Here is a 12,504-nt window from a genome sequence, read left to right on the forward strand (position 1 = left end):
TACATTCAACTAGCCCAACTATAACAACATCCTCTAAAGAAGGCAATTACAGAGTACTTAGGCGCTTACCGTTTTTCTGCTCAGGCAACTACGGAATCGTCTGCCGCAATCTTGCTTCATAAGCGTCAACCTCGCACAGCGGTTGATGTGATTGATCTGCCGTTGCCTTCTACTTTGCAGTCAGTTTTGGACAATATCTTAAGGATGCGAGATTTTCATAAACGGGAGTACATAAACAACTGTGTGGATTAGAAGCGAGGAGCCAAACCTCCAGTCATTCAGGTTGGCCAAGAGTCAAAGTACGTGTTCCAGGTAAAAAACACAATATTGAGGTTCGTTTACCGTTACGTCGGGAGTGGGATCCCAGGCATTTATGCTCAGTGATGGATCGATTCGGAATGCTTCTAAACTTGTAATCGTCCGTTCCGAACGGGAACCATCTTTACACTTGCACTCTTCAACACCTTTGCAGAACCAGTCGCAATACTCTGCCTCGATTCCACCATTGGTTTCTATACCTATTCCTGCAGCATCACCATCTGTCCCTGGAAGAAACGGTATTCAGGCACCGGTTTCAAATCCAGCTGTGGTGCCCAGCCACCATATTTTACCGTGCACTGAGCACGCTTCAGAGCCCTCAGGTATTCAGGCACCGGTTTCAAATCCGGTTGTGGTGCCGAGCCACCATATTTTATTGTGTACTGAGCACGCTTCAGAGTCCTCGGGTATTCAGGCACCAATTTCAAATTCGGCTGTGGTGCCCAGTCACCATGAAGTTTTACCGTACACCGAGCATGCTTCAGAATCCTCGGACTCTTCGCAGGCTTCGTATCAATACTTGACTGACGAGCCTAGTTCCCATGCCAGTATCCTCCCTAAGACTGATGAACATGCTTCCGAACCTTCAGGTTCTCATGTTTTGCATCAGGGTTCTTCGTCCATAGCTACAGCTGAGGGAGGCTTAAGCGAATCATCAGACTCTTCAATGCTCTCAGAAGTGCCTGAGCAGCGCGTAAGCGAGCCAGTAGGCTCATCCTCACATACCGAACTTGCTGCTCGGCCAGGGAGTACTTCAGAGCGCAATGAGCTTCGGCGTTCGAAGCGTTCGCATAAGAAACCGTCCAGGTTTAAGGACTTCGTGTCCTAAATTCGTTCTTACTCGTATGTTGGAATCTCTACCATACGTGTGCATCGTTGTGTGTTGGCTGTAGATTTATTTATTGTATAAAGTTATAAGGGATACGCTGTTATGCCATGATTTTTTGTTGTATGTTGACTGTGTAAGTGCGTTCAGCTATGGTGGACTGTGTACATAGTTATGTTTTTTTCTCCTTCTCATGCCGCTTCTCTGTTTTTCAATTGGTTACTTTAGGACAAAAGGAGGGGGGATGTTGAGGTTTTAAATACAGTTCTATGTGTCAATACATTGTCCTAAAATTGTATAAGGTTATAAAAGTTACTCAGGTTTTGTTAATCATTGTATAAAGATCTTAGAGCCATATTTCCTGTTCTTTCTTGGGGGGATGGTGTGGTGTTTCAGTTCTGATTTCTTAGTTGCCAGATTCAGTTTCATGTGAAGTGTTTTCGCCCTCAGGGCGTGCTACCCTGTGTGTATATGTGCGGCATTGTACAGAATAAATCATTTCCTGTTTGGCTACCGGCTGCAGCGTACCTCGTGTCGGCCGGTGCTTCACTGTCGTGCCCTGTGTGTTCCGTGCGGCGAGTCGGCCTCACGGTACAACATATTCCAACATGAAAACTAGAGTTGAACAGAGGTAAAAGTTTCTTTCAAAATAGCATTGTAGGTCCGGTGAGTTGGAACTAGTCCACGTTATGATTGCACACGCAAAAGTCCACATTCGTGTTCACCCATGCTTGCGACAGCCCCCCCCCCACCCCCCTCCAGCCCTTGTTTTTTTTTATCCGTCTAATGGTAATCTACTTTGATTGATGCACAGCAGCTTGCAGTACGTCAATCGTATAGTGTACAAATCACATCCATATGTAACTGTGGCACAGACAGCATTGCAAAACACAGTACTCACCATGCATACATGTGACGATGGCGTCACCACCAACCAGTCTCGCTTGATTTGGGTCAGCCAACTTTTCTTTCGCGTTGAGCTCGACAGGAAGCGAAGCATTCTCACTCTGTTCTGAGTGTTGTTTGAAAATTGTGGAACACAACAGCCTGTTATGCTTTGTTCGCTGTGAGCAACCGTTGATGCAGTGCTAGCGAACATTGACGCGCACCACAAAGAACGTAGAATTTGCGGCATCAAGTTCCTATCAAATAAAACCTTGTTGAAACGCACAGGTAGGGCACGTGTAACCACTGTTTCCAATGTCGTCACAGTGCTACATAACTAACACCGTGTGCGTGGAGACAACCTGTAACCACCTGAACATTGACTGCACTGACGTTGACCACGTTGAACCGGTTGAGTTGAAAAACAAAATGGCAACAAAAGAAGTTGGCAACAACGGCGACCATCAAAACTTGGGGGCGTCGGCATGTACGCTTTGAAAGGCTGACATCACCCTAAAACCGGGTGGAAGGCGTGTACGTAGTTTACTCGAGCAGCGCTTCCATGTGGCAACGGGGAGTGGAGGGAAAGCGTGCTGGACGGCCTGAAGAAAGCGTTTGCCCAGGCCTGAAAAAAATAGGCAGGGCGCTGGCTTGTCATTCACAGTGGGATATTCCAATTTGTTGCTATTGCATTCATTGCTTCACCTTTGTGACAAAAGTGTGACGTCTTTTTTATTTTTAAATTTAATGTCAAACTTAGGTTTTTGTGGTCCTCCTGAGACGACTATTACAAATGTTGACTAAAGAGTAGGAACGAGCAGGGGTACGCTATCTAGCGGCTGTTCAGACCCTTTCTTGCTCGGTTGCGGAAAGGCTCAAGTGGCTACTCTTTATGAAAGAATATTTCTCTATGACTGTATCACGTAAGAGCGGGAACACAGCGGGTGCAGAAGAAGGCGATACTCAACAGTGGAGCAAGCGAGTTCTAGCCGGGGCGTCATTTTGCCCCAACCAACGTTTTTAGGCCCCAACTGCCATGCCGCCAGTGGTCATTCTCGGAGCTATACTGTACATTATGTAGTGATGATAAGCATACGTACAATTGTTATATGCACAGATATGTATGTTGAACATTCGCACATGTTTTATATGACTACATGTTTGCAGTTGCATATTGATGCCAAGGGCGACATGTGTATCACCGACACCTGAAGCGGTAAGCTAAAATGCAGCGCTTGTGCTTGCGAGGATGGTAGCCCTTCATAGTGCTATGTAGACTAACTTCGGTGTTTGGTGCCTAAGTTCAATTGACACAAGCCCGACGTGACCCCTGTAAGATTGGAGACCATATGTATATGTTTTGAAAATTTGAAAATTAGGTGGGCAGCAGTGCAACCACGATTGATGTTTCCCAAACAATACGCCAGCATAGGGTCTTTTTTCACGACCTGCTATTGCTTGCCTCTCTATTAGAATACTGTGGTAGAACTCTTGGTCGCCATGGGTTCCATTGCTGCTGTGACCGTAACAAATATTATTTTTATTCGTCGCATCAGTGGTGCCAATGTCAGTTTTTTCTTAGCGCCCTTGCATTTAAATTGCCAAGGTCTGTTCTTGCCATTCCTCAGTAGATATAAACTGCCAAACACCTGTGGTGCATACCCTCATAACATGACTCGTGATGTAAGCATATGGGTCTGGAGGAAGGGGTTTGACATCGTACATGACATAATTTTATCATTATTTTTGTTTTGACCATATATTTCATAATTGTCAAACCCTCTCACCCTAACATCATAATTTGGATCCACACCAAGTTAAGGGGGAAGAACAATGAGAGTACCCAGATGAAAACGGCTAAATATATAGACAGACACACATGCTTAGTGTCTAAAGTTCCCAGAGAAATGCTTTGCATTTAAAAGAAGTAATAATCATCTCCGATGAACCATACGTCACCCTTACAAAGCCTATATTTGAAGATCTTGGAATAACGTCATTGCCAATCTTGTTCAAAATACTTCTAATAAAATTATATCATGCCTACCGCAGATTGATTGACGGACTGTTTTTAAAAAGCTTGCCACTCCCCACATGCTAGAACATACACTACACAACGCAGTCACACGTGGAACTTTCTATACACTCGTACAAACAATGGCCACCGAGTGCTGATGTACTTGCAGCCACAGGCTCTCCATGCTTAGACTAATATGTTAATCTAAGCAACTAAATAGCCTTGAAGTAATAATGTATGCACTCAAATTAACAGAGTGGCCTCTTAAACTAAAGTAACTTCATTATAACCAGAAGTTTGTTGTAAAGGTCTATTCCTAACACGATTTCTATTGCAAGACTATTCTTCAGTTACTTCGTTATAACCGATATTTAGCGAAATTCAGGGCAATGAGATCTAGGTTTGAGTGTAAGTACGATTCTGCCTTTACCATTTTCAGTCTTGTCATCTAAATGGACTTCGATTCTTATTTAAAATTGTCACCAAATTTACAGGCCTTTTTTTGCAGTTATTTCTTGTCCGTTGCTGTTTTGATTGTATAGTATTGTGTGTGACATGCTGGCCCTTTTCATGCTGTTAGACGCTTTTTGCTAGCACCCTGTCGCATCACGAGCTTGGCATTCCTTCTTAGTGAAATTTGCTATGTTATTATTATTATAATTATTAATATTATTATTATTATTATTATTATTATTATTATTATTATTATTATTATTATTATTATTATTATTATTATTATTATTATTATTAGGAAATGTGCTTGCTTGGTACATTAACACTGGCAGAAAACAGACACACATTAAATTTCACAGTCAAGGTGTCAGACTTCTTTTGTGACAATGCTACTAAGGGGGCGTTACACACATATCCTGAAACTTGGCTATCACCTGAGCCTCCTGTAAGTTGACGATGCTTGCCAGTCTCACTGCTATTTTAGTACATTGGTTCACAAGGTTCACAGACGCATGCGTATGCTCACTGTTGCGCAATGTGGCACACGCAGCCACTTGTAGCCGTGTGGCCTAACATTGTGACGCTGTAACAGGAGATATAAAGGAGGCACATGGGATATCGAAGTTGTCGGATATGTGTATAAGCTCACCCACAGTATCACTGCCCCCACTCTCCCCCACAAAATCAAATACCTTCACGGTGAAATATGATGCATATCTGTTTATTGCCAGCACTTATGTTACATCCAAGCATGTTTCTTGCATGTTTCTTCTGGCCGTCAGTGGTATAAAAAAGCTTGCTGCTGTCAAAATATCAGTTGTCATGCTTGTGTGTGCCAGGTTTTGAGTAAGCTAGGATTATCGGCAAAAGCAGGAACCAGACTGTAAGGGAACTGCTAGAGGAGTATTATACTTAAAGTAATGAGTGGGCTTGTGCCCACTCATTACTTCAGTCTGAGTTGTCTTCATTCATTCTATCAATCTGAGTTGTCCTTGTTTAATCGAATGCTCACGTGACGAGATGTTTGTGGTAACTATTTCACTCCAGTGTACGTGGGTGGAAATTTGCCCGTTTTTCAGCCTTTACCGGCAATAAGCAGTTGGTAGTTTGGTGCCTGTCTGTCTCTTTCCTCACCACTTTTTCTCATGTTCCTGGTATAGCGCCTGTCACGAAATGTTCAGCAAATCAGTTGTCACTCGGTGCTCCAGGTGTGTTGTGTGCCGTTTTTTTCTGCTTTCGTCTCATGCTGTAATCATGGAAGTGGGCTAAACCTGTCTCGGTTTGCGTAAATTTCTCACTACATATGAATGTGTGCAGGTGTGCCTGCAAGACGCACTGTTTGCCTTCCTGCCACGCATGATTTTCGGCCTGTACTACAACTTGCTTTCGGTGAGTTTTCCTCAGCTACTGTGGCCCAAGTTGCCACCTTGTCAACTGTGATAAGCTTTCAATCATTAGCGAAAAATAGCACATATTTTATAAGTAGGCATAAGGCCATGTTGATGTTTCTATGCCATGTAACATTGTAAACAAGTCATGGGAAAATATGAATCTGTTTACCGCTGTATGGTCTGAGGGACATGCATCTATAATTAGGGGCCTAGGCTTACTCAAGAGATTAGAAGCCAAAAATATTTACAAGAAATGTTATTTGATGCTATCTTTATTTTACAAGCTACTGTTTATAAAGTAATTATGCAGATGTGTTTTCTATGCAATTTTTATGACCATTTCGCTTGACTTCATAGAACTAATGATTATATAAGGGATGAGAGCATGCTGAATGTGTTGAACAATCTTTTCTGATTTAAGTGCACGCTGTGCTGCATTCAAGATTTTCAGTGGTAGAGCTGCTGGGCATTGACATTTTCAATGATCACTGTTTTTACTGATGCTTTATAGTGACACACTAGCATGTTGCGCACTACTCTCGGTCCATTCTTTTTAGGTAGCAGTGTTGTGAACATGCAGGCATCTTCATAGAAGAGACTTGTGTGATTCTGGCAGCCATTAAACACTTCAAAGAATAGAAATTATCAGATACATCTTTATATAAAAGGACTCCTCAAGTGTCATAAACGTTTTAAAAGCTCCAAGGAACCACATAGATCATGTTATCGTGTTGCTGCACTCATTCCTATTCACCATTTATGCATTAAAGCATATGCTAATAAGGGTAAAGGAAACAACCGCCCTTTTATCGCATGGAGCCGGATTTCTCAGAAAGAAAAGCCTCTTAGCAAAAGTTTGTTCTAGTTTGGGGTTCGCACCCAGAATCAACACTTTTTTGGGGCGGTCCCTCTGCCAATTGAGCTAACCAGAAAACTAGCAATTGACAGGGCCAGGGCGAAGTCATTGAAAACTTGAAGCACAAGGACATAACTATCGTAAATCAGTTCTGTGGGAATCTACATGTGGCAGAAGGTTCAAGAAAGGGACAGACAACCACCATTTTGCAGCACGAAGCCACACAGAAATTCGTACGATTTCTCAGAAAGAAAAGCCTGTTAGGTGTTGAAAAATTCGTGCTGGATGTTCGAACCCGAGACCAACGCTTTTCAATGGTAGTTGCTCTGCCTTGAACGTTTCTCGGACGAAACAAGAAAACTTCTGGAGTACTTGCACGCGCCCAGTTCGCATCGAATACATGCTAAGTCGCAGTCGAAGCCTTCTGGCTTGCTGCGAATTCTTCGGGCCCTCTTTATTATATTATTAAAGAAAAGGCCACAGACTGTTCGTGGCTGAGAGAATTGACTGACGCGAAATGAAGATAACGCCCACTATTTGTGTCTTTCCTAGGAATTTTGAATACCAGACGTTGTTGGTCCCGCTGTACCACTACTTTAAAAAACGTAGACGTCCAGAGCTCTTCTCTTTCAAGGGGTTCTTATAGCTTTCTCAATGGTATTCAAGTGGTTGGTGAATGCGGCCAGGGTGCTTTTTAAGATGCAAAAGCGATCATCAACATATCGGAAGAATACTTTCAGAGAAGGGTCGAAGGAAGCCAGAGCCTGGCTTTCCACTGACTCCATAGCCAGGTTTGCCACCGTTACTGAGATCGAGGCGCCCAGAAAGGCTCCATGCAGCTGCTGTAAATCACATCACGTAAAGTAAAGTAGGTATTGTTCAAACAGAAATCCAGTTGTCTTAACATGGTGCGTTTGCCCAGTTTTTCATCTGCCTACAGGGCAGCTTTACAGGCACTTACAGCAAGTGGCACAGGAACACAGGTAAAAATGGAATTGACGTCGAATGTCATTATGATTTTATTATCGTCCACAGTGAGATGACGCACGTTGTCAATGATGTCTTGCGAGCCACGGATGATTGTGGGGCCACTTTTGAGCAGCGGAGCATGCATAGTGAAGGTGGCTCGAAAGCCTGCAGAGAGGCGAACGCGTGACAATCACGATGGGCCGTATTGGCGTGCCAAACATGAATTTCGAATAAGCTGTACAGTGCCGGCGCAGAGCCGTTGTGGCAAAGAAGCGAAAACTGAAAATCCTTGTGTTCCGGATTCACGTATCAGAAAAAGTCTACCAGAAGATCCTGCAGTTCCTATTTCAACTTGAGTGTGGGATCACGTTCAAAGACGGCATAGGTGCTGCTATCCCAGACGATGTCTGACGTCTTACTGATGTGGTCAGTTGTGTTCATAATAACAGTGATATTCCGTTTGTCAGCTGGCAGTATCACTATACCATAATTCTTGGGAAGATTCCTCATTGAGTTGGGCGGTTCGGGCAATAGGGCAGTGTGCTTTTTATGCGCGAACTTGGTGAGAATTCTGATCGCACAAGTACAGGCCTTGTCTCGTTCGGCGTCATCCATCTGATCAATGGCATGCTCTACGGTGCATATCAGTTTCTTTGGTTCAAGTGGGCCACTCATGCTAAAGTTCAGTCCAAATTCGAGCACACTCATCTTGAGCTGACTAGGAGCTTACGAGGACAAATTTCATACCACTAACCTTGCTTGGTATAACGTGTTATTTTTACGACAAGGCTGTAGGTGATTCAGTTTGTTCTGATGCGTGTGTTCACAGAGAAATAACTGTAGCTGAGCCTTGCAGTTTGCGTAAAGCTCAATACTGGTGAAAACAAACGGGCACTTGTATTTAAGGTAATGGTGAGCAAAGGAGAGCTGTAATTAAGGTGACGGTGAGCAAAGGAGAGCTGATTCTGGAAGTCCAGAACTGCTCTGCAGTTCATGACTCAAGTTTTAAGTAACTGCCACTTAGCTTTCGATACTACCAGGTGTCCGAAAGCCATGTGCACCAGTCTCAGCATGCACAATGACTTCAGAATCAAGCCTTGGCCTTTGCAGAACAGGTTGAAGTTCAGGTGACCTTTGAACAAAGAGGTTCGAAATAAACTGGGAGACTTGGGTAATCTTTGGTTGGCCATATACGCCTGGCGTAGATAAACGAAGTCAAGAATTGGACGAAATTTCATGCTTCGGCCTCCCAGCATAGTGAACAAGGATACCGTCTGGAAGTACAAACATCTTTTTTGTTATATTTTCGACACCCTCTTGATTGGCGTCCTTTTTTTTTCTGCAGTGTCATTACATCTCGACCGGACGAGATTGACAAGGATATTTTAACAACACTCGTTGATGAGTTGGTTGGTGCTTTGCTTTAAAAAAGATTCCAGCCAATAAAATGATGAACACAGAAAACGAAGCAGGAGACAGGAAAGCAGCTCGACTACCAACTGTTTATTCAAGTACGCGTGGCTCAAGTATATGTACCCATGTGGTCCCGTGGTGATGCTACAAGCTTCTAACAGAAATCGCATAATACAATAAACTGACGCCCAATCACTCTATGCCTTCTTCGTCCTACTAATCACTCAAGATTACAAAAAAGATTCCAGGAAAGTTTTTTCCTTCCTGTGCAACGCCATGCAGCTATCACTACAAGATGCTTCGCCAAGAATTCTTTGGAATGTGAAAAGATTAAAGTACAGTCGAATCTCGATAATTTGAACTCGAAGGGGCCCGAAAATTTGTTCAAATTAAAAGAAGTTCAAACTAATGAAAGCTAAATAAACCGAGGGCTCTCCATGCAGTGGTGCATGTGCATTGAGCTAACACACGGGGGGGAAGTTTCAGAAGACTTACATTTATTTACAAATCACAGGACATCCATTATTATTTCAAGTATTCGGTGATGCGCGTCTGCATGCGTTTGCCTTGCAGCAAGTCAATCAATTCCGCACGCAGCTTGCAAAGCATTTCTACTTCGGCTTCAGCATTCTCCTGGCAAGAGAAGTTGCACGCGGAAATGTCCAGCACCGACACTTTCTAAAGACGACGACAACAACGGCTGCGTAGTCTCTCCGCTGCGCAGCCGTAGCATGGCTAGCACATGACGAGAAAGGAGGAGCATCTCCGTCCAGGCGGAGAGAAGCAGACGGCATTTGAGAGAAAACCATCACTCCACGGCAGCTTTTTTTTTCACTCTTTTCGCGCGCGTCGTTGAAAGGAGAAGGGTTATGTGGCAGGGACAGGAAAGAAGGGGGACGCGTGGCATGGGCGCGTGAAAGACCCCCCCTCCTTCCTTCAAGGCGCAGAGCCGTGCTTCCGCAAGGTCAAAGGCCGCAGAAGATAGTGCCTTTTTCCTTTCCTTCAACCACACATTCATTCAACCCAGCAACAGCCTTTTTTTTTCCTCTCTCTCTTCGCAAACGGCGTTGGAAGGAGAAGGGTCTTTATGTGGCAGGGACGGAAAAGGGAGAACCGTGACAAGGGCACGTCGCAGATCGGCATTAGAGAGTGAGCAAACATTCCACCATAGCCTTTTCTTGCCTTTTCATTTCCTTTTCGGGCAGCGCTTAGGTGTCGCAGGTGCCGCCATGGGATTGGGCAGGGTGCTGAGAGCATTTTCGGAGCACGGTATGTTCAAAATAACCGTCGCAAGTGTCTGCACGTTCAAATTACCGGGTGTTTTTGTCCATTGGAATACACATAGCTTTGAAGAGACCTTATCATGAGTTCGAACTGACCAGAAGTTTGAATTAAGCGTGTTCGAATTAATGAGATTCAACTGTATTTCATGTGCCATTTTTTCATGGCTTCTGCCCAAAATCCTGAGTTTGTTCAGCATTGGCTTACATTTGCACTATTTACAATGAAGGGCTAATTTGGAGCCTGTTCCTTTCTCTAATAATTTAAAATGTTTCCATGCTCTAAAATTCACACAACACCTGTTTGGCTTATGTACACCATCCGGAAAGTCAGTGGAACTTCATATACCACACCAACAACACAATTCACACAAATTTGCCCTTGCTTCACTTCGTACTGTGGCTTCTTTTTTTTTTGCCGATGTGTGCACATAAGCCATTCAGTTTCCTTGGCGCGGAAAACACCACAGACTCATTGTACCTGGAGGCAACTTTTTTCAGGCCATGCCCAACATGGTGCGCATAAGGCACCACCTGTAGTCTTCTCTGCTCTGGACAGGTCTGTGTGTTTTTCCTCTTTCCTGTCATTTTTCGTAGCAAATATTTAGCTACAGCAGATAAAACAAATTTATTTACTTATTTATTTTATTTTCCTCAAGGGTCCCTAACAGAAGGTAGATTACATGAGGGGTGGGCATACAAGACATGGGTAAAGGCAAAGTTGGATGTGCAACAAAACATAAAACAGAAATTTCAGGCCATATCTGAAGTGGCAGAAACAAACAAAACAAGAAAAAAAAAGGGGGGGGGGGTAACAAGTACATTTGTTTGTGGACTCTAGATAAAAACATTTTACAGTGACAAAATATACCACTTATAGGGTGCAAATCATTGCCAAGTACACAAAATATACATACACGCCATACTAGGAAGATGACACTAGAAACCATTACACAAGAATTAGCATGGCAAGTCACACGAAAAAAAATTATTATGGTTCAGTGATGGTTAACAGGGAATTTTGAAAGGCTTCTGCATCCTGAATGCTAACAATGGTATCCTGTAGGGCGTTCCATTCCTCAGCTGTCCGAATGAAGAAAGATTCGGCCAATGCGGTAGTTCTGGGACGAGGGTAATATACTCGCATAGTGTTGCAACATCTATCACAGAAATAGGGGTGTTGCGTGACGCAAATGCTGGATGGGGATGCGTGATGGAATTTGTGAAATAATACGAGCCGCGCAGCTTTTTGGCTTTGACTAAGAGAAATTAATACGGCACGCTTCTTTAAGTCTGCTACACTGGTGAACGATGAGTAATTGGGAAAGGTGAATCTGGCAGCGCAGTTTTAGATGGCTTCTAGGTTTTGGATGAAATAATGCTGGTGTGGGTTCCAAATTGCTGCGGCATATTTTAATTTGGGGCGTATTATTGTGGTGAAAGCTACTATTTTTAAGTGGCTGGGAGCAAACTTCAGGCTTCTTTGGATATAACCTTCAGATCTACTCGCTGTTGAAATGACGTGATTGATCTGGAGGGTCCATGATAGGTCACTTGAGATATGTATTTCAAGGTATTTATACGAGCTAGTCGGTTATAGAAAACTGTTATATAGGGCGTAGTTGTACTTTAACTAATTAGTACGTCTGTGAAAAGACACTGATCTACATTCAGAAATGTTTAAACTCATATGTCACTTGTGGCACCAATTTTGAACGGCTGTTAGGTGTGCTTGTAAAGCTATTTGATCTTCATGACTAGTGATTTTTGCGTAAATAATGCAATCGTCGACGAATAATCTTATGTTGTTAGTAATACAGTGTGGAAGGTTGATGATGTAAATTCGGAAAAGCAGGGGGCCAAGTACTGTTCCCTGGGGAACACCGGAGAGGACGGGAGAGATTTGAGACCTAGCTCTATTTATGACGACAAACTGTTTTCTGTCAGTGAGAAAGTTATTAATCCAGGGCAAGAGGAATGGGTCGAGATTAGGCAAAGAAGGTTTGGTCAAAAGGCGGTGGTGAGGAACTTTATCAAAAGCCTTTTCAAAGTCAAGAAATAAAGCATCAGTTTGGATGTTCCGGTCAAGATTTGTG

General features: G+C 43.4%; 2 long non-coding RNA genes across 3 annotated transcripts in view; both read left to right on the plus strand.

The window, feature by feature from the left end:
- Positions 1 to 5,816: 5,816 nt before the first annotated feature.
- LOC142788381 (uncharacterized) lies at positions 5,817 to 9,323 on the plus strand. Its single transcript, XR_012889341.1, has 2 exons — positions 5,817 to 5,888; positions 9,061 to 9,323. It is a non-coding gene; the product is annotated as an uncharacterized LOC142788381 (long non-coding RNA).
- Positions 9,324 to 10,242: 919 nt separating this feature from the next.
- The window catches only part of LOC142788380 (uncharacterized), a 63,218-nt gene continuing 60,956 nt past the window's right edge, over positions 10,243 to 12,504 (plus strand). Inside the window, exon 1 of one of the 2 annotated variants that reach the window (XR_012889339.1) lies at positions 10,243 to 10,277. This is a non-coding gene — a long non-coding RNA (uncharacterized LOC142788380). Of the gene's footprint in view, positions 10,278 to 10,330; positions 10,398 to 12,504 lie in introns of those variants that run through there. The other variant, XR_012889340.1, reaches the window with a different exon arrangement.

The sequence above is a fragment of the Rhipicephalus microplus genome, unplaced genomic scaffold (assembly GCF_043290135.1).
Source record: "Rhipicephalus microplus isolate Deutch F79 unplaced genomic scaffold, USDA_Rmic scaffold_58, whole genome shotgun sequence".
NCBI classification, from domain to species: domain Eukaryota; kingdom Metazoa; phylum Arthropoda; class Arachnida; order Ixodida; family Ixodidae; genus Rhipicephalus; species Rhipicephalus microplus.